The following is a 25177-nucleotide window of genomic DNA, read 5'->3' on the forward strand; positions in this document are numbered from 1 at the left end:
AACTGCATCTGCAAAGGAGACGGCCTTGTGAAGACATGAAGAAGGTACCTGCGGATAAGGAGGAAGACATGGATGCACAAGCACATATCAATACACCATGCAGTGTTCAATACAAAAACAAACCCCACTAGGGATGTCCACACAGTTATGACTACAGACTGCCCACACAGCTCATGGGAGCCCAATGTCACTGTGTAAGTCACTGTCACTTGGTCACACCCTATGCAAGCCCATGGAAACGGAAAGCAGGAGGGGTGTGTGTGTCAGGAACCCAAGCATCTAACCCAAACACAGCACAAGCCTGCATGTGCCCAGCCGGAATATACAGTGGATACCCACAGGAGCCACATAAGGCAACACACTGTTTAAAAAAAAAAATCAAAAATGGCCATGTGGGGGACAGAGGGGGGGGCCACCCAGGAGGTCCGAGGACAGGGTGCACACCAACACCCACCTGTGTGGATGTTGCGGAAAAAAAAAACACCTCCATGGGCTCATGGCCTGCACGGCTACGCTACTGTGGGAGAAGTGCTGCTGTCGCTCTCATCACCCTCTGCTGCTGCATCAGGAGGTGGTGGTGCTATGGGAGGCAGCCCACGCAAAGCCCTGGTATGGTCCTCCATGGCAGCAAGCATGCAGGTGTGGAAGGTCTCGTTCTGGAGGATGATAGTACGGAGATCCCCATGCAGCACCTGACGAGTTGCCTGCATTCCTGCACGCATGGCCTCCCGTGATGCCCGGATCTCCTCCCGAGTTGCCTGCAGCTCAGCTGAGAGTGAACGTGTGAGCCGCTCCAGCTGCTGTTTTGTCCTCAAATTTGTGGATGCCTCAAGTTCAACAAGAGTCTCCCTGAGGTTATGGAGTTCTACCCTCAGGGCTTTCCTGTGGCCCTGTGACTCTATAGAAATGGCTTCCCACAGAGTCTCCAGTGCCGCCCGTCGATCCCTGTTGGACGCCAACATGTCTTCCCTGTGTGATTGGCAAATGGAGTGTGTTGCCTGCTGTTGATGCTCCATCTGCCTTTCAGGGGGGATAATGGAAGTGGCAACCCTCTCCATTGCCTGAGCCATCATTTCAACTGATGCTGCCTGTTGGGTTGCCATACCGTACATGGAGTTTTCCCATACAGTATTGCCTGATGGTGTATGGCCACCACGTCGGCGGGCACCACACCTGTTCGGGGCAAGACGATCTGCACCTTGCTTTGCTGGCACTGCCTGAGGCTGCAGGACTGCATTCCCCCTCTGATCTGCTGGCCCAGGAACAGGATCAGATGTTGAGGAGTGTGACCCTGCATCCGTAACCACCAAAGGCGGACTTACCAACACTGACATCCCCATAGAGGGTTCTACCCCTGGTGCAGGTGGGTTGGACAGAACAGAAACCCTGCCAGAAACACTCACCTGCTACAGCACATAAGTCTCATCCGATTCAGCACCTGAATAGAGGTCTGGGGAGGTGCACCCAGAGACACCCCTGGACAGTATGGTCTGCAGTAAGATTGGGTTTTCACCCACCACCACACCACATCCCCCACTGGTGCCCGGTCGTGCCTGAGATTCCTCCTGGGACTGCACCATCTCCTCAACCTCAACAGCATCAAGTGCGTCATCATCTGCAAAAACATGAAAGACAAAAAATGGAAACAGGCATTAGCACCATAGCACACACATAGGCCTGACAAGCCAGAGATCCAGTACATGATTTACACATGTCCCACATGACTATAACCCTGGCATGCATGCACTGTCACTAAGTTGGAAGGGGAGGCAAAAAGCAGACACTGATGACACCAAGATGGAAAAGCAACACATTTGCTGCATGCTGGGTAGCACTGGCATCACACATTAGCCTGTGAGTGGCATGTCCAATACACATACATGACACATGCCAGCACACATATGGCATGTAGGATAGCCATGGTACATTTGACAAGGACAGCCATATGTCAGTGAATGAGTACTGTCCGCCATCCATGTGAGATGGACATGATGAGATGAAAAATGCTACATAGTGTGACAAAATACGCATGTGCCACTCACTGCAACACATCCAGTGTACAAGAATACAGTGATTGCAGGCAGATGTACACATCAATGGTTGGTCATTTAAACCTCACAGGAAACAACTATCATGTACCACATACAAACAGGCACCAAAAATCAATGTGAGCAGGCCAATACTCAATCAGCCTGAATGGTCTAATCATTCACATAACAAGGTAACAAATGTGGGCCAATGTGGGGTGTAATCAATGACAGAAGCATGTCACATATGTGACAATAGGGCTGAAAAATGTGTTGCAAAAGTGGGAGAATTGAAACAATCAGCAAGAATGAACACTGAAAAATTTTGAACAATGTTGTTGCAAGATGACAGTTCAAGGGCAACTGCAGTAATGTGGCGCTAAATGGCTACTGTGGGCAGAAGGGATACTGTCATACCCAAATCCAAGGCCGGTGAATGTTTTGGAGGAAGCACATGGGTGACCCATACCACTCAGGTGCGCACACCCTCACCTGGCACTCAATCAGAACCCATCACCCACACAACATACACATGGATTACACACACATGCATGGGCACTCACCGGACAATGCGTTGTAATCTGGTAGGTCTCCCATGCCTTGGATCTGTTCCTCTGTGACGAAGGTTCCAGCAACAGACTCATGTTCAGTGAGTTGGTTGTCCTCTTGTGGAGACCCACCGCCAGTCACCAGAGTAGAAGCATGATTTGAGGCCAGCTTGTTCTTTGCTCTGCATTTCAGGTCATTCCACCGCTTGTAGCAATCATCAGCTGTGCGCCTCACAAATCCAAGGGCAATAATGATGTCCGCGATGGTCTGCCAGTGTGCCTTATGTTGACCAGGTGTGGTCTTGCACCCTGCAGTCACCACCATTTCACAGCTATGTGCCAACATATAGGCCACTAGTGCATCAAGTTTGGCATCATTAAAGCTAGGCTTCCTTGACATGCCGGAGTGTGTAGCCATGTCTGGGGCCTCAGCCTGTAGTGCCAGAGCACCCTTCTTCCTCTTTTTCAAAGGTGGTGCGGATCCTGAGTGGCTTAGGCCGCTCTGGTCAGTAGGGGCAGAAGCACCAGTGGACTGGGTACTAGGAGTGTGCGAATGCACAATGACCATAGGTCTTGGTGCAGGCATTGGCTGCAGGGTGATGTTGGCAGGGGCAACGTCTGTTTGATGGACCGGGGCCGACACTGTCCCAACTGGGAGACTCAGAGCTGGGGTGGATCAAGCTGCAGCTGCCCCTGCAGCCTCCCCACCCTGCCTACTTGGGGCAGTAGATGGCATAGCTGCCCCAGATCCATGTGGCCTGGTGACACCAACGTGCACCGCCACACGTGGCGTAGACTTGCTGACCTGGAAGTCAGCCTGGGAGTCATCCTGTGCCAGTTCAGGTGCCACAATGGGCTGGTCCAACAAGGGCTGAGCTGGGATGGTGTCAGCTACGTTTCCCACAACCATAGGGGGGGGGGCATGGGCGTCCCTGATTGCTCCTCCACACATGGGGGTCTATGGGCACCCTGCAAATCCTGGCCACGTCCCCTACCCTGCCCACAACGCCCACCTTTTGGAGGTCGGCCACCTTTGCCTCCCTTACCGCTTGGTCGCCTCCCAACCATGGCACCGATGTTGTTGTGCGTATGGGAGTAGCAGTAAACGATTGTCCTGGGCAATTGAGGGTGAAAGGGGTAGGGTACTAGATGGAATTCATACCCTAGTGCTCTAGCAAGGCTGTCTGTGTGGATGAAGATGACGGGTCACGCAACGCACAGGCACCCCAAAAACAAAAAATAACGTGCATGCAACCCCTCGTAGACCACATGCGTAGAAAAATGAACCCGCACTACGCTGTGGCAGCCAGAAACACAAAAATAAGCACACGCGTGTTACACACAGCATACAATGACCTCTGAAGGGGTACACGACACATGGGGCAAGCACAGTTGGTAAATACGTGCGCGACTCACAGTCTGCCTGGAAAAAGAATGTGAAAAAGACATGCGTGTGCACGTTGGCAACACCCCCGCCAAAGGAAGATTTGTATGCTGTCTGAGGAGACAGGACAAAAGAAGAAGTGAACGCTGTTTGAGGAAACACGCCCAACAAAACAAATGAACGCTGTCAGAGGTAACAGGGAGTATGAACTTGAAACGCTGTGAAGTAATCATGTGTGAACCGACAAGAAGTACAGAATTCACCCACTCGCTCTCCACGAAAAGCATGTACAAGGAAATGGCGTCCTACACGTACCTTTTAAACTGGCCCACACATACAATGTCACTTACGCATGTACGCGCTAAAACACTTTCCTCCAATTACACGAGCTGACACTCGGACGTGCAGTTTTTGCACGTGTACGATGAACATGCACCCCTGTTGAGGGAAACGCCCTTGCGTGTCACGTCAGAGACGTGTAGGCCCTTTCCTCGGATTACACGCATTCACACGCAGACGTGCAGTTTTTTCTCGTGCCCTGAACCACTATGCCCACGTCACGAGGGAAACGCCCGCGCTAAGGGCCTTTCCTCGAATTACACGCAGACATGCAAGATTTTCACGTGCCAAATCACTCCGTATCAAGCTGGCCACGCAACAACACACGGAAGACCATGCTCCTGCCCAGAAGGCCGAATTACTGCCCCCCAGAGTCCCGAGCACGCTCCCATCAGCCATCTGCAGGGGTGCAGTTGTTGTGACCACCCCTGCTGGAACTCAAGATTCTGGACTGGGATACCATCGCTCCACAGCCCAGCCCCAGGACCCAGTTGCCCAACCACACCTGCCTCTGGGGTTGCCATGTTGGGCACACCACCATCTGGCACCACTGGCAACCCCCAGCCAGAGAGGCAGAGGGCCACCAGCTTCAGTGCCAGGGAAGTTGGTGTCCTGGTGGAGCAAGTCCTGGGGCAGTATTATGCCCTCTTTGGAAGTTCTCGCGCCGACTATGAAGGACGGACCAGGATCTGGATGGACATTGTGACTGCCATCAACGAGGAGGTGATGGCTGTCCGCGACATCAAACATGTCAAGAAGCGCTGGGAGGACTTCAGGTCCAGGACCCTCGACAAGGCCCGGCGCCTCTTGAAGGCAGGGGATGCCAAAGGGCGCTGGGGCCACCTGTCCTACCACCAAATGAGGGTCCTGGAACGCATATGCCCAGCGCTCCACTTCCAGGTCCTTGAGAGGCAGACCCGTCTGGAGTCGAGCAGTAAGTGTACATGCATACTGATTGGATGCTGTGCGTGTCGTGGTGTGCCAGTAGTGTGCAGGTTGCACATGTGTTTTTGTAGGGCCATGTATGGATGTGTATGTACAGGGGCGTGAGGCTGACACATGCAAGTCCTCTCATGTGTGAGACACATGGATGGTGTATGTGTGGGTAAGCATGCAGGCCAAATGCAGATGTGGGAGCACACATGTTTGAATTACGGTGTATGTATGTTGGCATGGTTGTGGTGTCACACATGGATGTTGGTTCCAGCTGCATGTATCTGCACTGTGTACATGTGCATGTGTGTGTATTTGACAAGTGTGCAACTGTGATGCAACATGGATGCATGTGACACTGACATGTAGAAGGCTGAATGCCAGATGTGACATGGATGGCGATCTCATCACTGCGACAGTTGGTGGAGATGTACACATGCATGTAAGTGTGGTGGTGTGTGTGCATGTCTTGTGCACGCCCTGTGTTTCATGTGCTGTCAGGCTCACCTTCGACTGCTCATGCTGTTATATGTGTATGGATGGGGCTGCCTGGTGCGATATTACTGTGGAATTGCTCATGTGTGAGTTGAAATGACATGTGTGTTGGAGATTGTGATGCCATGTCTGATGTTTGACACTGCCACTCATGTGCAACTGTCATGTGTGTATCAATCCATTGTACAGTGCCCTGATGCCTGTGTCCTATCTCTCCCTGTCTGCAGCGTCAACTGATGCGGAGAGGGTGCTGTGGAGCAAGGCGGCAGGGATCGCACCGCCAGCCGGAGAGCAAAGGCCCGGCTCCCCTCCCAGGTTGTCATCTCGTCAGGGAGTGAGGAGTCTGGTGCCGCGTCCCAGGCCGCAGCTGCCGAGCATAGGTCCAAGAGGTGGAGGTCGGAGTTGGACTCCTCGGCAGCAGAAGGGGCAGCTGAGACCCCACAGGGTCCGACGGAGGAAGATGGCACGGAGTCATCCAGGTTGGTGGGGGTTTGGTGGAGGAGGAGGCCATGCAAGGGACAGACACGGGGTCTGGAGGTGGGGATTCCACTGGTGCTAGTGGTGCAGTGCAAGGGCAGGGACAGGAGGCAGAACAGGCTGCCGCAGAGGTGCCTGTGTGTAATCCTGTCCCCGATCCTGTGACTTCATCATCCCCCACCAGCAGGGATGCCTACGTCCAGACCCGTTTTCAGGGAGGGGATCCGCTTACAACAACTGGCCTTCCTCTCCCTGCAGACGTGGCTATCCGGGACCGGGTTGAGCCTGTCCTGAGTGGGATGGCGTTGCGTCAACGGGGCATGCGAGGTGACCTGCAGTGTTTTCAGGAGGACACTGCATGTCATCTCGAATGCCTCGTCGACCGCGTTGACCTACTGGGATGGGTCACCAGGGCCGGATTCCTCCGTTTGCTGGACCTTGTTTCGACCAACTCCTCACCTGAACCCCCTATGCGCCAGTCATCCTCCATGCCATCTTCCCACCCATGTATCACCTGGGTACCCTGTGGAGCTGCCTCTGACCCTGCGGCCAGGCTGGTGGAGGACACATCCCTGCCACAGTCGGGAGTCAGACGTCCTGCAGGGGTGGCCACCTCAACAACTGCACTCCAGCCGGAGGAGGACGTGCAGGCAGCAAGAGCCAGGGCACAAGCACAGGCACAGAAGCAGCAGCAACAAGGTGGGAGCCATGATGGCTCGGGGCCTTCAACATCGGAGGGGCAGGCATCAGCCAGAGGGCAGGAGGACCCAGGATTGGAAGTGTCTTCCGTGTGGTAGTGGTTAGGCCAGGCCATAGATGTGGAGCGGCAGCGGGCGGAAGAGGCACGGCTCACAATGGTCAGGGTGGAGAACTGCATGCGGAGGGCTCTGAGGCATGCCGAGTGCCTCGAGGCAATTCGCAGGGAGTTGGAGGTCCACATGTCATCGTCCCTGCGAACCCTCGGGGCCATGGAAGAGGACAACCTCCGGGACATCGAGCAGGAGTTCGATGATGCCCTGGCCCGGGAAATCGGGAAGTGAGCCGTCGGACTAGCCCACTGCCATTGTAAATAGTTTTTAGAGTTAGGTTTCCTTTTCCTTTTCCTTTGATTTGTGGTGAATGAACTATGCCACACACATTTGTATATAGTTTTTTTATTAGGTAGTTTCTTAGGTAGGTTTCATTTCTTTTGTTGGGCTTATGGACCCTTGACAATGGATTGTACATAGTTGGACAATGGATTTATTTGAACTTTTCTTTTGATTTCACCATGGATCAATGGATTTTTCTTTTTATGTTTCCTTTGGATTTGTGTTGGTGGAGGGAGAGTTTGTACTATTTTTCTTTCGGATTTCTTTGGATTGGTTATACTTTTCATTTACTCATCTTTTGCACATGCTTTTCATTTCATGTTTGCTATTTTGTTATGCTTTCATTTCATTGCTTTATTTTTGTACATAATACATTTTCATATTTTAGTTCCATGTGCGGGATTCACTCATTGGGTTAATGAATGTGAAAATGTGGGTTTACACAATCAATGCCAACCAGTGTGTGTGTGTGACGGACATGTGTTGATGTGCATAGTTGACTTTTGGTTTGTGTCTTGAGATAGGCATGTCAGTGTGGGGTGGATTGGGAAATCATTGCGTCTCAAGAATGGGGTGGCGTGCTGTGGTATTTTGGTGTAGAAGTGGGCCATGATTGTGCATCTTTATTTCATGTAGGGGGACATGAGTGGGGGCCTGCTGGCAGATGCCCCTCACTGCTGGGGGGTGGGGGTGCTGGAGGACATGAGTGGGGGCCTGCTGGCAGGTGCCCCTCACTGCTGGGGGTGGGGGTACAGGGGGACATGAGTGGGACATGAGTGGGGGCCTCCTGGCAGGTGCCCCTCACTGCTGGGGTATGGAGGTGCTGGGGGACATGAGTTGGTGATCATATTGCAATGTGACATGTGGCTTGGCTGGGGGGCATGCCCATGGTGGATGGGCTGCATGCGGGACATGACCAGGGGTGCAGGGTATTCCCCTGTGGTGTGGGCTGCCTGCAGGGGCCGTGGAAGGGGTAGAGGGGACACCTGGGAGGACCCACACTGCCAATTCACATGTAGGACTCCCCGCGCACCACACTGGATGCACGTACCCCACTCTGAGAGCGAAATCACGTGTGAAACTTCACGCGCACCCCCGAAATACACGTACCCTGCTCTGACAGCAAAATCGCATGTGAAACTTCTGACAGCGAAATCGTGTGTGAAACTTCACGTGCACCCCCAAAATACACGTACCCCGCTCTGACAGCAAAATCGCGTGTGAAACTTCACGCGCACCCCAGTAATGCACATACCCCGCTCGCACAGGCCCAATCGCGTGTGAGACTACCCGCGCAGCGGGGTATGTGTATTCGGAGGGGTGCACGGGGAGTTTTACAGGCATTTTCGTGGTTGTGAACCTGTGCGCCATGTATGGAATTTGTGCGCTGTACATGGCGCACGGGGAGGGGTTGGGGCGTAACTGGCAGTGCTGCAGGGTCGCTGCGCCACTCTGTGCCACGGCTGGTTTTGGAGTTAAAATCCATGAATACGCTGTGTGCGGAAATGGATTTTAGCGCACGTGGCTGGCGCAGAAAGTCACACGCGCACACTGTTCGCCAGCCGCATGCGCCACTTGTGTGCAGAATTCTATTAATTACCCCGAGTGATACTAATGGTACACACTTCTCTATATAAGCACATTAATAACCATTACTTTATGTGTACTTAACATATATATATTTTTTTAACAGACCATACAAAAAATACACCAAAAGAGACATTAGAAAATAGTCTGCAGTGCATGGAACAAAAAATGGACCAGCTTATGGAAAATTTCAATCTTTTGAAACATTTTGTGGAGGACCAGATAAAAGAAAAAATTGAATATCATTGTCCCACATGCACCTGTTCCCCCTCTCCATGTCCCAGTCAACTATCCCCAAACCCTCAACTCCAAGAAAAATGTTTTGATGAGACATCCATCCCTTCATCCCCTTGCATCCATCCTCTCCAAACCCCTAATTCCCCTGTGTTTGTGTCAGTTTCTGCTCCCTGTCTCTTTCAAACATTGTATATCTGTATATAATAAAAAAATAATATGTGTGTTTTAATTTAGTCCTTTGTGTCTTTTTTAAAAAAAAAGGCAGTTAAGGTGTCTGCGGACAGTGCGGGTGTCCAGAATGTCTGTAATTAACCGAAATGGTGGTGTCCTGAGGACACTATACCTGTCTGTACTGTCCGCAGGCAAGATGAAACTGTTCTTAGAACACACTAGGTGTTCAGAATGTCCGCAATTAACCAAAATGGAGGTGTCCTAAGGACACTATACCTGTCCTCACTGTCTGCAAGCAAGATAGAACTGTTCTTAGAACACTTTCGGTGTCCGGAATGTCTGTAATTAAGTGTCCGCAAGCAACATGGAACTGTTCTTAGAACACATTTGTTGTCCGGAATGTTTGCAATTAACCCAAATGGAGGTGTTCTAAGGACACTTTGCCTGTCCGTACTCTCTGTAGAACATCTATGCACATGCGCACCACACCCATAAGTCCTACGAACATTGCGCCTGTCCGTAACTGTCCGTATTACTTGTGTCGCACTTTTAATTAGTTTGAGGACCCGAACACTGTCCGTAGAACACCCGCGTGCATGCGCACAACAGTTCATGTGCATTTGGTGTCCTGTGGACACTGGTTCCCTTCACGGCCGTGTTCGCAACGTCATCATGTGATCGCACCCACACTGAGTGTGTGTCCTGAATTGCGGACACTGTTCGGGACCACAAACATTTCAAAAGTACTTTTTTGGGCAATCCAAAGTATTTTACAGTAAATATTCACCATTGCACATGTCCCAGACAATGACCCTGACTTTCTACATACTTTTTGGAATTTTTTTAGCCTTTTTGGGGTGTTCGATCTGTCCACAGACAGCACGGCTGTCCGCAGAGTACGCAACTGCACCCCTATAAAAGGCCACACCCCAGAGCTCATCCTCATTGTGATTCTGGCTATCTGACAGAGCATTGTCTAATTTGGCTGCTAATCTTCCTGATTTTGCTGCTCTTGCTGCTTCCCATCAGACCTGATGGCATCTATGCTTGCTGCTCCAGCTGGTGCTACATCTGCCTCAGCACCACCCCCACCCCGCCACCACCACCACCACCTCCCCAAGGGCCTGCAGAGGGGAACAGGTGTGAGGATGTAGAGGAGGATGAAGAGGATGAAGAGGATGAGGTAGTGGAAGTCCCTACTACCAGCACTCACCGTGAGTCTTGGGTGTGGCGGTTGTTTACCATTCAGGGTGGAGTGCCAAAAGCACGTGCAAACAAGGTCACCTGCAATCAGTGCCACATGGTGCTGAGTCGTGGGAGGCCTGGCTCATACAGCTTTGGTACAGCATCTATGAAGCAACACCTAAGGTCGTTCCACGGTGAGGCCGTTTGCAAGGTTGTACCTTTTGATCAACGTAGTAGGTTGAGTTCCTCTACCACATCCTCTGTTTCTACTCCTGTCACCACAAGAGACACTCCTGTGGGACAGCACATCTGTTCAGCTGTCTCACAGGCCATTCACGATGCTGTTGACCCTTACCTTTCGAGGGTCACAATATTGTGTATGTACTGCGATGCAGCACTATGCAGGGGGAGAGTTTTCGGAGCGCTTTCGAGACTATGGTTAAGGAGCATGAGAAGCTCTGCCCACTACCTAAATAAGGCCCATCCTACATCGTTGTCTCTCCACCTGCCCTTTCTTATCCCTGTGGTTGGTGTCCCTTCTTTACCATCCTTTCCCCTCCTCTCCTAGTGTGTCGTGTGTAAAAAACCAAAAAAATATAAAACAACAAAAATCCCCCCAAAAATAAGGCTCTTTTCAGAGCCGCCTTTCACAGTCTAAAAATAGAAGTGGTAAATAAATGGAGCAGGGCCCTATGCATTTTGTAGAAGTCTGCAGACAGTTTGTAAACATCTAAAATTTTGGGGTGCTGCCCTATCATAACCATTGCACTTTTCTCTGGGAAGAAGTGGTGGCTCTGAAAAGAACCTTTTGGTGGTATTTTTTGTGTTTGAAAAACTTGAATTGGTCAACACCTACTGCAAAATGGATGGCTGTAATTCCAAAAAAGGTTGTAATGCATTTTGTACATTTCTCAGAAAAATCTGATTAACAGCATAAGTAAGATAGACTCCATCTCTGCGAAAAATGTATGTGCTACGAAACATAGTACTTTCATTGTGAAAAGAGGACGTGCCAACATCTCTTAGAAAGGCACAAACAGCCTTATTTACATTGCGCCTCACTTTCTCCATTTGTGGACCAAATGAAGAAGAAAGCAGCCACATTTGTCTCTGCGCAATATGAGAAAAAATGACTTGGGAATTTGGAAACATATCCATAACATTCCCAAATCCTTCTTTCATTGCAAAATGAAATTCCAGACACATGTCGTAAACTGTTCCCTTCACAATGAATCATAATTATGTCTGGATGATGCTCTGTCTCCAAGCTAGCACAGAGAGGTACCAAGTCCAGCCACTTCATTCCACGCACTCCATGCCAGTGTACTTCCACATGAGGGAATCCAGGATCTGCAGATACTCCACAGCGTTCTGCATGCACCTCCAACCAATGTATCCATGAGTCTCCCAAAATGAAGATAATCTGTTTTCTGAAACACACAGCCATAGCTATCTGTTCTTCTCTCAGGAAAAAGGCTTTCTGACAAACTCTCTCTTACACAACACACCCACTAAACTTTATTGACCAATCCCTTGCTCTACTCTTTCTCATTTGCATGCCTCTCCACACCAAAATCCCTGTATGTAATACGCAATGTCCGCGGACTACCGCCATATCTGCGGACATATCGAAAATCTGAGCATGCTGAATGTAAATTTGAATAGTGTGCCCCATTTCCCCTTTGAAGATGGCTCTGAAAAGAGCTGTTCTTTAATTTTGCTAATGCTTGACAGAAACCTGTTATTTTGTATTTCTTTTCTTATTTTACTCCTAAAATCTTCACATAACCTTCTGCAAAGCAACCCTTACATTCCAGAACAGCATGGCATTTCCCATAAAAGATAAGTAAATGCCATCTTCATTAAAATAAACAGCATTGCTGGAATCAACATTCTCATTATTACAGAAGAACATACCAGCTTTAAGCATGAAAGCACACATGCCTCGGTTGATTGCACACCTAGCAAAACAGAACTATTGGCCCATAAAGCCCTAGGTACTAATCCAGAAAAAAATACTTTGGCATTTGGAAGGATGTTCATTATTGCTAGAACCAAGTGTTCCAAATCTGCCAACAAAGTGGGGAACTGACATAGTCCAAATGGAAAGCACCATAGTGCAAAACTACCACATGGAGACTGTTCATCCTGCCCATATCTTCACAAAATTGTACAACTCCCTGTACATTGCAATCAGGCACAGTGCTCCAGACCACCTCCACCCCTTTAACCTCAAATTTGTTTGCCAGATGCCTGCATTGAGCATACTGCTGTAAACGGTGCACAAACATATCTCCAAGCACCAACACCCTGACTTTCTCCACCTCTGCCATCTTCACTACACTCTCTTTCAACACAAATCCACAACCTCAACATCTGAATGGCTGATCCCTACAGTCCCCTTTTCATGCTGGATTTGCAAGAAAACCCGGATGTGGCACGTCCTGTCTGCGGACAGCCGCGGTGTCCGTGGACAGCGTAACTCTTGGACAGCCCTTCTAACCTTTCCACTTCACTCTCTGTGCCATTCCCTCATTGGATACAACTAAGCAGTCACACAACCATCCACCAATCACACCCAAGACCTCTACATCTAAATCCGTCATCAGAGTTCAGCACTTCACATGTACTGTTGATCACTCTGAGTACAAGTCTCATATCATTGGAAAGCACCTACTAAAAAAACTACTGTACAAGTCTCCAAGATTTCTACTTGTGGCTACAGGCATATCCACATGCAAGAATACAAACTACAGGTATGCATATGTTCTGCACAGGACATGAACAACACTTATGAATGCATATAAACAGAGTAACTGCCACTTAACCTGTATAACCTATAAAAAAATGTCCTGTCATTTTTCCCATCTGCTATAATCAACTGTCATTTCCAAACCTGCCTGCTATCTAATTTGATTTACACACACAGCTATCAAAAAAATTATAATATTAAAAGATGGGAGAAATAACAGTATAATTGTAGAAAGCACTTAGTAGTGTATTATAAAATTACACACAGTCAGGATAAGATTATGCATCTTCATACACTCACACAGATAGACAGTATCATTGAAAAGCTCCCAGCTAAAATAACACCACTGCCTATAAATTACATTCTTCTGCTTTATTACCCATACCTTCACAAATGTATAAATTGCACGCTTTTCTGTACAATTTCTGCCATTTACCTTATAAAAATTACAAAATAAATATATCATTATTTCTTCTATCTCCTAACATTCAATAGCACAGCCTTAAAAAAACCAAGTGAGTTTCATACACTTAGTATTTCATTTTCAAAGCATGTTGAACTAACATATTGTAAGATAAATAAAAAGCCTGCACATAGTCAAAGGAAACTGCATTGACACACTATGTTCACTTATCAAACAAGAATACTACTACAAAAACATAAAAATAAACGTCTACATTAACATCAGTGCTATAAACACACAAAATTACTAACTTCTTTCATTTACAATTGCAGTGAAGTCCACTCTCCTAAAAAGCAGCAACATCTGAAGTACAAACAACAACTCAGAAGAAACCTGCTCATTCCAAACAAAAAAAGTAAGTACAATACTACCATAATATTCTGTGCAGTTGATTCATGGAATTTGTGCACCAAAAAACAGAGATTTGTACACCATTCTGCCCACAAATCCCCATTTGTTAAACAGGGATTAACAGGCAGAATGGCACACAAATCCCTGTTTTTCGATGCACAAATGACATAACTCAGCCACTAGAATGTTAGTTTTACAGAACAAAGAACTGTTTTAATTCTATACCATTAGATTTACAGGCCGATTCATGGAATTAATGTGCGCAGAAAATCACAGCGCAAGCGTGAAAATCGCAGGACAAGCGTGAAAATCGCAGAGCAAGCGTGCCAAAGCCGCGCACATTGATTCATGGACTTCTTGGCCACTGGTTAATTTCAGCGGACAAGTGCCATAGTGGGGGGGGTGTCACAGGCCACGCAGTCATGCTGCCTACACCAGGTGTTGGCCATCATGTCACGAGTGTTGGGAACCAGCGTATTATCCTCCAAATCTGATAAATCAATGTCCTCCTCCCCTTTCTCCTCTCCTGTCTCTTCCGGAGCGGGGTTACGTCTGAAGGTCTTGTTCTTGGGCTTCTTCTTCTTTGTGAAGAGGTACGGCCGTCCGCGGGAAGAAGCCACCCTGATCCCCTGATAAACAGGGAAGCAGCCGGCCCCCTTCCCGCAGAAACCAAGATGAGAGGAAAAAAGCAGCCGCTTAAAAAAAACCTCTCTACAGATGTAGTTGGTACCAATGCTGAACAGGAAGAGATGACTGTGAGCCCGGGAATGCAGGAGAAACCGGAGCAGGATAATCAAGGTAAGTTTCTCGGTGCAGCAGTAAGCTGGAGAGTCCGGTGAAGCTGATACTGAACAAGGAGCAGTACGAGAGACCGGAATGGAGATACCGCCAAGAACCAGGAACAGGAGAACGGAAGGAGAGGGGAGAGAAAGAGCGAAAGGATACCGCGATAGAGGTCGCGGTAAAAGGCAAACAAGAGCAAGGTAAGGAAAACGAAGTAGCACAGCAACAAGGCACAGGAAACAAAGTTGCAACGCAGAGAGCCCAGGGGAGGGCGTGGTTGAATACAGGCACAAGAGAAAAAGACTAGACCGTCAAACCAGGAAGTGAAGAGAAAAAACACGGGACATTCTAATGGCGCCGCCAACGCCAAGTCTTCCATAACCGCCAGCGGCCACCAAAAGACTGCGGCATGACACATCATGACTGCACACTCCTCAGTCCGCAGGCACATATACATGCACAGAACACCTGCAGAAAGGCAGGCTGCCATCCAGGACTAATACAGGGTGGCACACTTCCCCAAAGTGCTTGGTGCCATTGATTGCAACCATGTGGCTCTACGACCACCCAGGGCAACTGAGCACATCTATAGAAACCGCAAGCACTGGTATTCCATCAACGTGCAGGTAGTATGTGATGCCAAGGGAATCATCACCTCAGTATATGCCAACTATCCAGGGTCCACCCATGATAGTTTCATTTTCAGAATGTCAACCCTAAATCGGGACCTAGAAGCTGGGCGGCATGGCGATACATGGCTGCTTGGTGAGTATAAATGCCTCTGCACATGCATGCATGTCAGATACTGAGTAATGTCACAACCCCACTAATGATACCCATCATCACCTCCCCAGGGGACAGGGCCTACCCTCTGAGCACCCACATGATGACGCCAATTCGGAACACCACCACACCAACTGATGTAAGATACAACACAGCCCATATTGCAACCCAGGGCATAGTGGAGCGCACATTTGGAGTGCTCAAGTCACGCTTTCGCTCCCTTGACTGCTCTGGTGGGCAGCTGCTATACGCGCCCCCAGTAGTGTGCAGGATCATAGTGGCAGCATGTGTCCTGCACAACGTTGCACCCCGCCGGGGCCTGCCGGTGGACATGGTGGTGCCCCCACATCCCCAACCACATGCACCGCTGCTGCGCATGGGAGGTGAAAGGGCACGTGGTGAGGCAGCCCGTACACAGCTGGTGGCTAATTACTTCACCTAAAATCCTACCCCTGTGGAGTGCACACAGCCCTGGCACATACCAGCTGACAATCAATGATGATGACATAAGGGACAGTCAACTGTCACAACCATACCAGCCTGAGATTGGTCACCTGGAAGTGTTACATTGTGTACATCCCTACCTACTTAAAGACAACCAATGCTGTGTGACAAAACTGCTGCATGAATGACTACCCCCTTGAAAAATATTACATGAAAATAGTGCCATGTCACCCAACCCCTCCCCATCTCAGCTACCCAACACACCATGGCATGTCATGCAATGTGAAAGCAACAAAATGAATGCACAACACATGACACAAGTCTCACAAAGTACACTGCTCCAAATGTAAACAGGCCACAGTAAATATGCTCCCAGTAATCAATAAGAAACAGCACACATGAACAAATACTTACCAGCAACACAGAACGGCAACACAGGATGAAACAGTGTCAAAATACAACAGTACAAAATCAAAGTAGTGCAAGTCTCACAACCTGGCTAAGGCAGCACATCGACCCCCTTCCAACTGCAGAGTGTTGCTGGCAGCCAAATGTGTCAGTGTACTGCATACAACATAAACTGCATCTGCAAAGGAGACAGCCTTGTGAAGACATGAAGAAGGTACATTTGAATAAGGAGAAAGTCATGGATGCACAAGCACTTATCAATACACCATGCAGTGTTCAATCCAACAACAATCCCCACTAGGGATGTACACACAGTTTTGACTACAGACTGCCCACACAGCCCATGGGCGCCCAATGTCACTGTGTAAGTTACTGTCACTTAGTCACACCCTATGCAAGCCCATGGAAAGGGGAAGCAGGAGGGGTGTGTGTGTCAGGAACCCAAGCATCTAACCCAAAGACAGGACAAGCCTGCATGTGCCCAGCTGGAATACACAGTAAATGCCCACCAAAGCCACACAAGCAACACACTGTAAAAAAAAAAAAAGATAGCAAAAATGGCCATGTGTGGACCGGGGGGGCACACAGGAGGTTAGAGGACAGGGTGCACACCAACACCCACATGCGTGGATGTTGCGGGGAAAAAAATACCTCCATGGGCTCATGGCCTGCACGGCTAAGCTATTGTGGGAGAACTGCTGTCACTCTCTTCACCCTCTGCTGCTACATCAGGAGAAGGCTGTGCTATGGGAGGCAGCCCATGCAAAGCCCTGGTATGGAAGGTTTCGTTCTGGAGGATGATGGTGCGGAGATCCCCATGCAGCACCTCACGGGTAGCCTGCATTTCTACCTGCATGGCCTCGCGTGATGCCCGGATCTCTGCACGGGTTGCCTGGAGCTCTGCTTAGAATGAACGTGTGAGCTGCTCCAGCTGTTGTTCTGACCCAAAATTTCAGGAAGCCTCAAATTCACCTAGAGTCTCCCTGAGGAAATGGAGTTCTAACCTCAGGGCTTCCCTGTGGCCCTGTGACTCTACAGATATGGCTTCGCGCAGAGTCTCCAGTGCCGCCCGTCGGTCCCTGTTGGACGCCAACATGTCTTCCCTGTGTGATTGGCAAATGGAGTCTGTTGCCTGCTGTTGTTGCTCCATCTGCCTTTCACGGGGGAGAATGGAAGTGGCCACCCTATCCATTGCCTGAGCCATCATTTCAACCAATGTTCCCTGTTGTGCTGCTATACTGTACATGGAGTTTTCCCATACAGTATTGCCTGGTGGCGTACGGCCACTGCGTCGGCGGGCACCACACCTGTTTGGGGCAAGGGGATCTGCACCTTGCTGTGCTGACACTGCCTGAGGCTGCAGGACTGCATTCCCACTCTGATCTGCTGGCCCGGGAACAGGATCAGATGTTGTGGAGCGTGACCCTGCATCCGTAACCGCCAAAGGTGGAGTTACCAACACTGACATCCCCATAGAGGGGTCTCCCCCTGGTGCAGTTGGGTTGGACAGAACAGCATCCTTCCCAGTGACACTCACCTGCAACGCCACATATGTCTCACTGTCCGATTCAGCACCTGAATCACAGAGGTCTGGGGAGGTGCACCCAGACACCCGTGGACAGTATGGTCTGCAGGAGGATTGGGTTTTCACCCATCACCACCCCACGTCCTCCACAAGTGCCCGGTTGTGGCTGAGATTCCTCCTGGGTCTGCACCATCTCCTCCATCTCAACAGCATCAAGTGCCTCGTCACCTGCAAAACCATGAAAGACAAGAAATTGAAACAGGCATGAGCACCATAGCACACACATAGGCCTGACAAGCCAGAGATCCAGTACATGAATTACACGTGTCCCACATGACTATAACCCTGGCATGCATGCACTGTCAATGAGTTTAAAGGGGAGGCAAAAAGCAGACACTGAGGACTCCAAGATGGAAAAGCAACACATTTGATGCATGCTAGATACACTGGCATCACACATTAGCCTGTGAGTGGCATGTCCAATACACATACATGACACATGCCAGCACACAGATGGCATGTAGCATAGCCATAGTACATTTGACAAGTACAGCCATATGTTAGTGAATGAGTACTGTCACCCATCCATGTGAGATGGACATGATGAGATAAAAAATGCAAAGTAGTGTGACAAAATATGCATGTGCCACACACTGCAACACATCCAGTGTACAATTATGTAGTGATGGCAGGCAGATGGATACATCAATGGTTGGTCACTTCAACATGACAGGAAACAACAATCATGTTCCACATTCAAACAGGCCATAAAAAATAATGTGAGCAGGCACTTACTCAATCAGCCTGAATGGTCAAATCATTCCCATAACATGGTAATAAATGTGGGACATTGTGGGGTGTAATCTATGACAGAAGCATGTCACATATGTGGCATTATGGCAGAAAAATGTGTTGCAAAAATGGGAGGATTGAAACAATCAGGCTGAATGAACACTGAAAAATCAGAACAATGTTGTTGCAAGATGACATTTCAAGGGCAACTGCACTAATGTGGTGCTAATTGGCCACTGTGGTCAGAAGGGATACTGTCATACCCAAATGCAAGGCCGGTGAATGGTTTGGAGGAAGCACATGGGTGACCCATACCACTCATGAGTACACACCTTCACCTGGCACTCAGTCATAACACATCACCCAATCAACATACACATGGATTACACACACATGCATGGGCACTCACTGGACAATGCTTCATAATCTGGTAGGTCTCCCACGCCTTGGATCTGTTCCTCTGTGACGAAGGTTCCAGCAACAGACTCATGTTCAGTGAGTTGGTCGTCCTCTGGTGGAGACCCACCGCCAGTCACCAGAGTAGAGGCATGATTGGAAGCCAGCTTGTTCTTTGCTCTGCATTTCAGGTCATTCCACCGCTTGTAGCAATCATCAGCTGTGTGCCTCACAAATCCAAGGGCACTAATGTGGTCCGCGATGGTCTGCCAGTGGGCCCTACGTTGAGCAGGCGTAGTCTTGCAGCCTGCAGTCACCACCATTTCGTGGCTATATGCCAACACATAGGCCACAAGTGCATCAAGTTCGGCGTCATTGAAGCAAGGCTTCCTTGACGTGCCGGATTGTGTAGCCGTGTGTGGGGTCTCAGCCTGTAGTGCAAGAGCACCCTTCTTCTGCTTGTAAGGTGGTACAGATCCTGAGTGGTTTACGCCGCTCTGGTCAGTAGGGGCAGAAGCGCCAGTGGACTGGGTACTTGAAGCCTGTAAAGGCACAATGACCAAAGGTCTTGGTGCAGGCATTGGCTGCAGGGTGATGGTGGCAGGGCCAACGTCAGTGTGATGGACCTGGACCGACACTGTCCCGGCTGGGAGACTCGGAGCTGGGGTGGATTGAGCTGCAGCTGCCCCTGAAGCCTCCCCACCCTGGTTACTTGGGGCAGCAGATGACATTGCTGCCCCAGATCCATGTGGCCTGGTGACAGCAACTTTCACTGCCACACGTGGCTTAGACTTGGTGACCAGGAAGTCAGCCTGGGAGTCATCCTGTGCCGGTTCAGTTGACGAAATGGGCCGGTCCAACAACGTCTGAGCTGGGATGGTGTCACTACGTTTCCCACAACCATTGGGGGGGCATAGGTGGCCCCGATCGGTCCTCCACACACTGGGCTCTACGGGCACCCTGCAAATCCTGGCCACGTCCCCTACCGCGACCACCATGCCCACCTCTTTGAGATCGGCCACCTTTGCCTCCCTTACTGCTTCTTCTCCTCCCAACCATGGCACTGATGTTGTTGTGCGTATGGGAGTTGCAGTAAACAATTTCCTGGGCAATTGGGGTGAAAGGGGTAGGGTACTAGATGGAATTTGTACCCTTGTGCTCTAGCAAGGCTGTCTGTGACCCCTGGGGGAAGATGATGGGTCACGCAATGCACAGGTACCCCTAAAACAAAAGTACATATGCACGCAACCCCTGGTAGACCACGTGCGTGGAAAAATGATGCTGTGGTACAAAAATACACAAAAATAAGCGTACGCATTTTGCACGCAGCCTACAATGAGCTCTCAAGGGGTACGCGACACATAGGGGCAACCACAGTTGGAAAATACGTGCGTGACTCACTGTCTGCTTTGAAAAAGAACGTGAAAAAGACGCGTGTGCACCCGCTCGCTCGCCACAAAAAGCACGTACAAGAAAATAGCATCATAATTGTACCTTTTAAGCAACACATTTGATGCATGCTGGATACACTGGCATCACACATTAGCCTGTGAGTGGCATGTCCAATACACATACATGACACATGCCAGCACACAGATGGCATGTAGCATAGCCATAGTACATTTGACAAGTACAGCCATATGTTAGTGAATGAGTACTGTCACCCATCCATGTGAGATGGAAATGATGACATGAAAAATGCAAAGTAGTGTGACAAAATACGCATGTGCCACACACTGCAACACATCCAGTCTACCATTATACAGTAATGGCAGGCAGATGGATACATCAATGGTTGGTCACTTCAACATGACAGGAAACAACAATCATGTTCCACATTCAAACAGGCCATAAAAATTAATGTGAACAGGCACTTACTCAATCAGCCTGAATGGTCAAATCATTCCCATAACATGGTAATAAAAGTGGGACATTGTGGGGTGTAATCTATGACAGAAGCATGTCACATATGTGGCATTATGGCAGAAAAATGTGTTGCAAAAATGGGAGGATTGAAACAATCAGGCTGAATGAACACTGAAAAATCAGAACAATGTTGTTGCAAGATGACATTTCAAGGGCAACTGCAGTAATGTGGTGCTAATTGGCCACTGTGGTCAGAAGGGATACTGTCATACCCAAATGCAAGGCCGGTGAATGGTTTGGAGGAAGCACATGGGTGACCCATACCACTCATGAGTACACACCATCACCCGGCACTCTGTCATAACACATCACCCAATCAACATACACATGGATTACACACACATGCATGGGCACTCACTGGACAATGCTTCATAATCTGGTAGGTCTCCCACGCCTTGGATCTGTTCCTCTGTGACGAAGGTTCCAGCAACAGACTCATGTTCAGTGAGTTGGTCGTCCTCTGGTGGAGACCCACCGCCAGTCACCAGAGTAGAGGCATGATTGGAAGCCAGCTTGTTCTTTGCTCTGCATTTCAGGTCATTCCACCGCTTGTAGCAATCATCAGCTGTGTGCCTCACAAATCCAAGGGCACTAATGTGGTCCGCGATGGTCTGCCAGTGGGCCCTACGTTGAGCAGGCGTAGTCTTGCAGCCTGCAGTCACCACCATTTCGTGGCTATATGCCAACACATAGGCCACAAGTGCATCAAGTTCGGCGTCATTGAAGCAAGGCTTCCTTGACGTGCCGGATTGTGTAGCCGTGTGTGGGGTCTCAGCCTGTCGTGCAAGAGCACCCTTCTTCTTCTTGTAAGGTGGTACAGATCCTGAGTGGTTTACGCCACTCTGGTCAGTAGGGGCAGAAGCGCCAGTGGACTGGGTACTTGAAGCCTGTAAAGGCACAATGACCAAAGGTCTTGGTGCAGGCATTGGCTGCAGGGTGATGGTGGCAGGGCCAACGTCAGTGTGATGGACCTGGACCGACACTGTCCCGGCTGGGAGACTCGGAGCTGGGGTGGATTGAGCTGCAGCTGCCCCTGAAGCCTCCCCACCCTGGTTACTTGGGGCAGCAGATGACATTGCTGCCCAGATCCATGTGGCCTGGTGACAGCAACTTTCACTGCCACACGTGGCTTAGACTTGGTGACCTGGAAGTCAGCCTGGGAGTCATCCTGTGCCGGTTCAGTTGACGAAATGGGCCGGTCCAACAACGTCTGAGCTGGGATGGTGTCAGCTACGTTTCCCACAACCATTGGGGGGGCATAGGTGGCCCCGATCGGTCCTCCACACACTGGGCTCTACAGGCACCCTGCAAATCCTGGCCACGTCCCCTACCGTGACCACCATGCCCACCTCTTTGAGATCGGCCACCTTTGCCTCCCTTACTGCTTCTTCTCCTCCCAACCATGGCACTGATGTTGTTGTGCGTATGGGAGTTGCAGTAAACAATTTCCTGGGCAATTGGGGTGAAAGGGGTAGGGTACTAGATGAAATGTGTACCCTAGTGCTCTAGCAAGGCTGTCTGTGACCCCTGGGGGAAGATGATGGGTCACGCAATGCACAGGTACCCCTAAAACAAAAGTACATATGCACGCAACCCCTGGTAGACCACGTGCGTGGAAAAATGATGCTGTGGTACCCAGAAACACAAAAATAAGCATACGCATTTTGCACGCAGCCTACAATGAGCTCTCAAAGGGTACGCGACACACGGGGGCAACCACAGTTGGAAAATACGTGCGTGACTCACTGTCTGCTTTGAAAAAGAACGTGAAAAAGATGCATGTGCACCCGCTCGCTCGCCACAAAAAGCACGTACAAGAAAATAGCATCATAATTGTACCTTTTAAGCCAGCCCACACGTGCAACGTCACTTACACGCTTACGCGCTAAGGCCCTTTCCTCCAATTGCACGGTGACGTGCAGTTATCTCACATGCTGTCTCACTATGCACTCATGTTTTGGGGAACGCCCGCGTGCTTAACGTCACTTACGCGCTTACGCGCTAAGGACCTTTCCTTGGATTTCACACTGACGTGCACTTTTTTCACATGCCAAATCACTCCGTATCAAGCTGGCCACGTGAAAACACACGGAAGACCACGCTCCTGCCCAGAAGGCCATATTCCTGCCCCCCAGATCCCCGAGCATGCTCCCACCTGTCATCTGCTGCTGCCTGCCTGCCTGCTGCCCACGTGCCCTGCTATTTGGTGCCTGCACATCAGCCAGGGGTGCAGTTGCTGTGACCAACCCTGCTGGAACTGAAGACTCCCGACTGGGATACCATCGCTCCACAGCCCAGCCCCAGGACCCAGTTGCCCACCCACACCTGCCTCTGGTGTTGCCATGTCGGACACTGCACCATCTGGCACCACTGGCAACCCCCAGGCAGAGAGGCAGAGGGCCACTGGTGTCCTGGTGGAGCATGTCCTGGGGCAGTATGATGCCCTCTTTGGAAGTTTGTGCGCCGACAATGAAGGACAGAAGAGGATCTGGATGGACATCGTGACTGCCAACAACGAGGAGGGGGTGGCAGTCCGCTAGATCAAACATGTCCGGAAGCACTGGGAGGACTTCAGGTCCAGGACCCTCAACAAGGCCCGGCTCCCCTTGAAGGCAGATGCCAAGGGGTGCCGGGTCCACCTGACCGACAACCAGATGAGGGTCCTGGAACACATACACCCAGCGCTCCACATCCAGGTCCTTGAGGGGCAGACCCGTCTGGAGTCGAGAGTTAAGTGTACATGCATACTGATTGGACGCTGTGCGTGTTGTGGTGTGCCAGGAGTGTGCAGGTTGCACATATGTCTTTTTTTTAGGGACATGTATGGCTGCGTATGTACAGGGACGTGAACCTGCCACATGTGTTTCCTATCAAGTGTGAGACACATCGATGGTGTATGTGTTGGTAAGCATGCTGTGGAAATGTATGTGTGGGTGCACACATGTAATGAATTATGAGTATGTACTGTGGCATAGTTGTGGTGTCACACATGGATGCTGGTTCATACTGCATGTATCTGCACTATGACCATGTGCATGTGGGTGTATTTGACAAGTGTGCAACTGTGATGCAACATGGATGCATGTGACACTGACATGTAGAAGGTTGAATGCGAGATGTGACATGGATGGTGATCTCATCACTGCGACAGTTGGTGGAGATGTACACATGCATGTAAGTCTGGTGGCATGTGTGCATGTGTTATGCACTCCCCGTGTTTCATGTGATGTCAGGCTCACCTTCGGCTGCTCATGCTGTTGTTTGTGTATGGACGGTGCTGCCTGGTGCAAGATTCCTGTTGATTTGCTCATGTGTGTGAGTTGAAATGGCATGTGTGTTGGGGAGTGTGATGCCATGTCTGTAGTTTGACACTGCCACTCATGTGCAAGTGTCATGTGTGTATCAGTCCATTGAACAGTGCCCTGATGCATGTGTTCTATCTCTCCCTGTCTGCAGCGTCAACTGATGAAGAGTGCGGAGAGGGTGCTGTGGAGCAAAGCGGCAGGGATTGCACCACCAGCCGGAGACGCAAGGCACGGCTCCCCTCCCACGTTGTCATCTCGTTGGGGAGTGAGGAGTCTGGTGCCTCATCCCAGGCCGCAGCTGCCGAGGGTATGTCCAAAAGGCAGAGGTCGGAGGTGGACTCCTCAGCAGCAGAAGGGGCAGCTGAGACCCCACAGGGTCTGACGGAGGAAGATGGCATGGAGTCATCCAGGTTGGTGGGGGGTTTGGTGGAGGAGGAGGCCGTGGAAGGGACACACACGGGGTCTGGAGGTGGGGATTCCACTGGTGCTTGTGGTGCAGTGCAGGAACAGGAGACAGCACAGGCCGCCGCGGAGGTGCCTTTGTGTAATCCTGTCCCCGATCCTGTGACTGCATCATCCTGCACCAGCAGGGATGCCTACGTCCAGACCCGTTTTCAGGGAGAGGATGAGCGCACAACAACTGGCCTTCCTCTCCTTGCGGACGTGCCAATCCAGGACCGGGTTGAGCCTGTCCTGGCTGGGATGGCGTTGCGTCAACGGGCATGCAAGGTGACCTGCAGTGTTTTCGTGAAGACACTGCATGTCATCTCGGATG

The sequence above is a fragment of the Ambystoma mexicanum genome, chromosome 7p, assembly GCF_040938575.1.
Source record: "Ambystoma mexicanum isolate Mex_15411 chromosome 7p, UKY_AmexF1_1, whole genome shotgun sequence".
NCBI lineage: Eukaryota > Metazoa > Chordata > Amphibia > Caudata > Ambystomatidae > Ambystoma > Ambystoma mexicanum.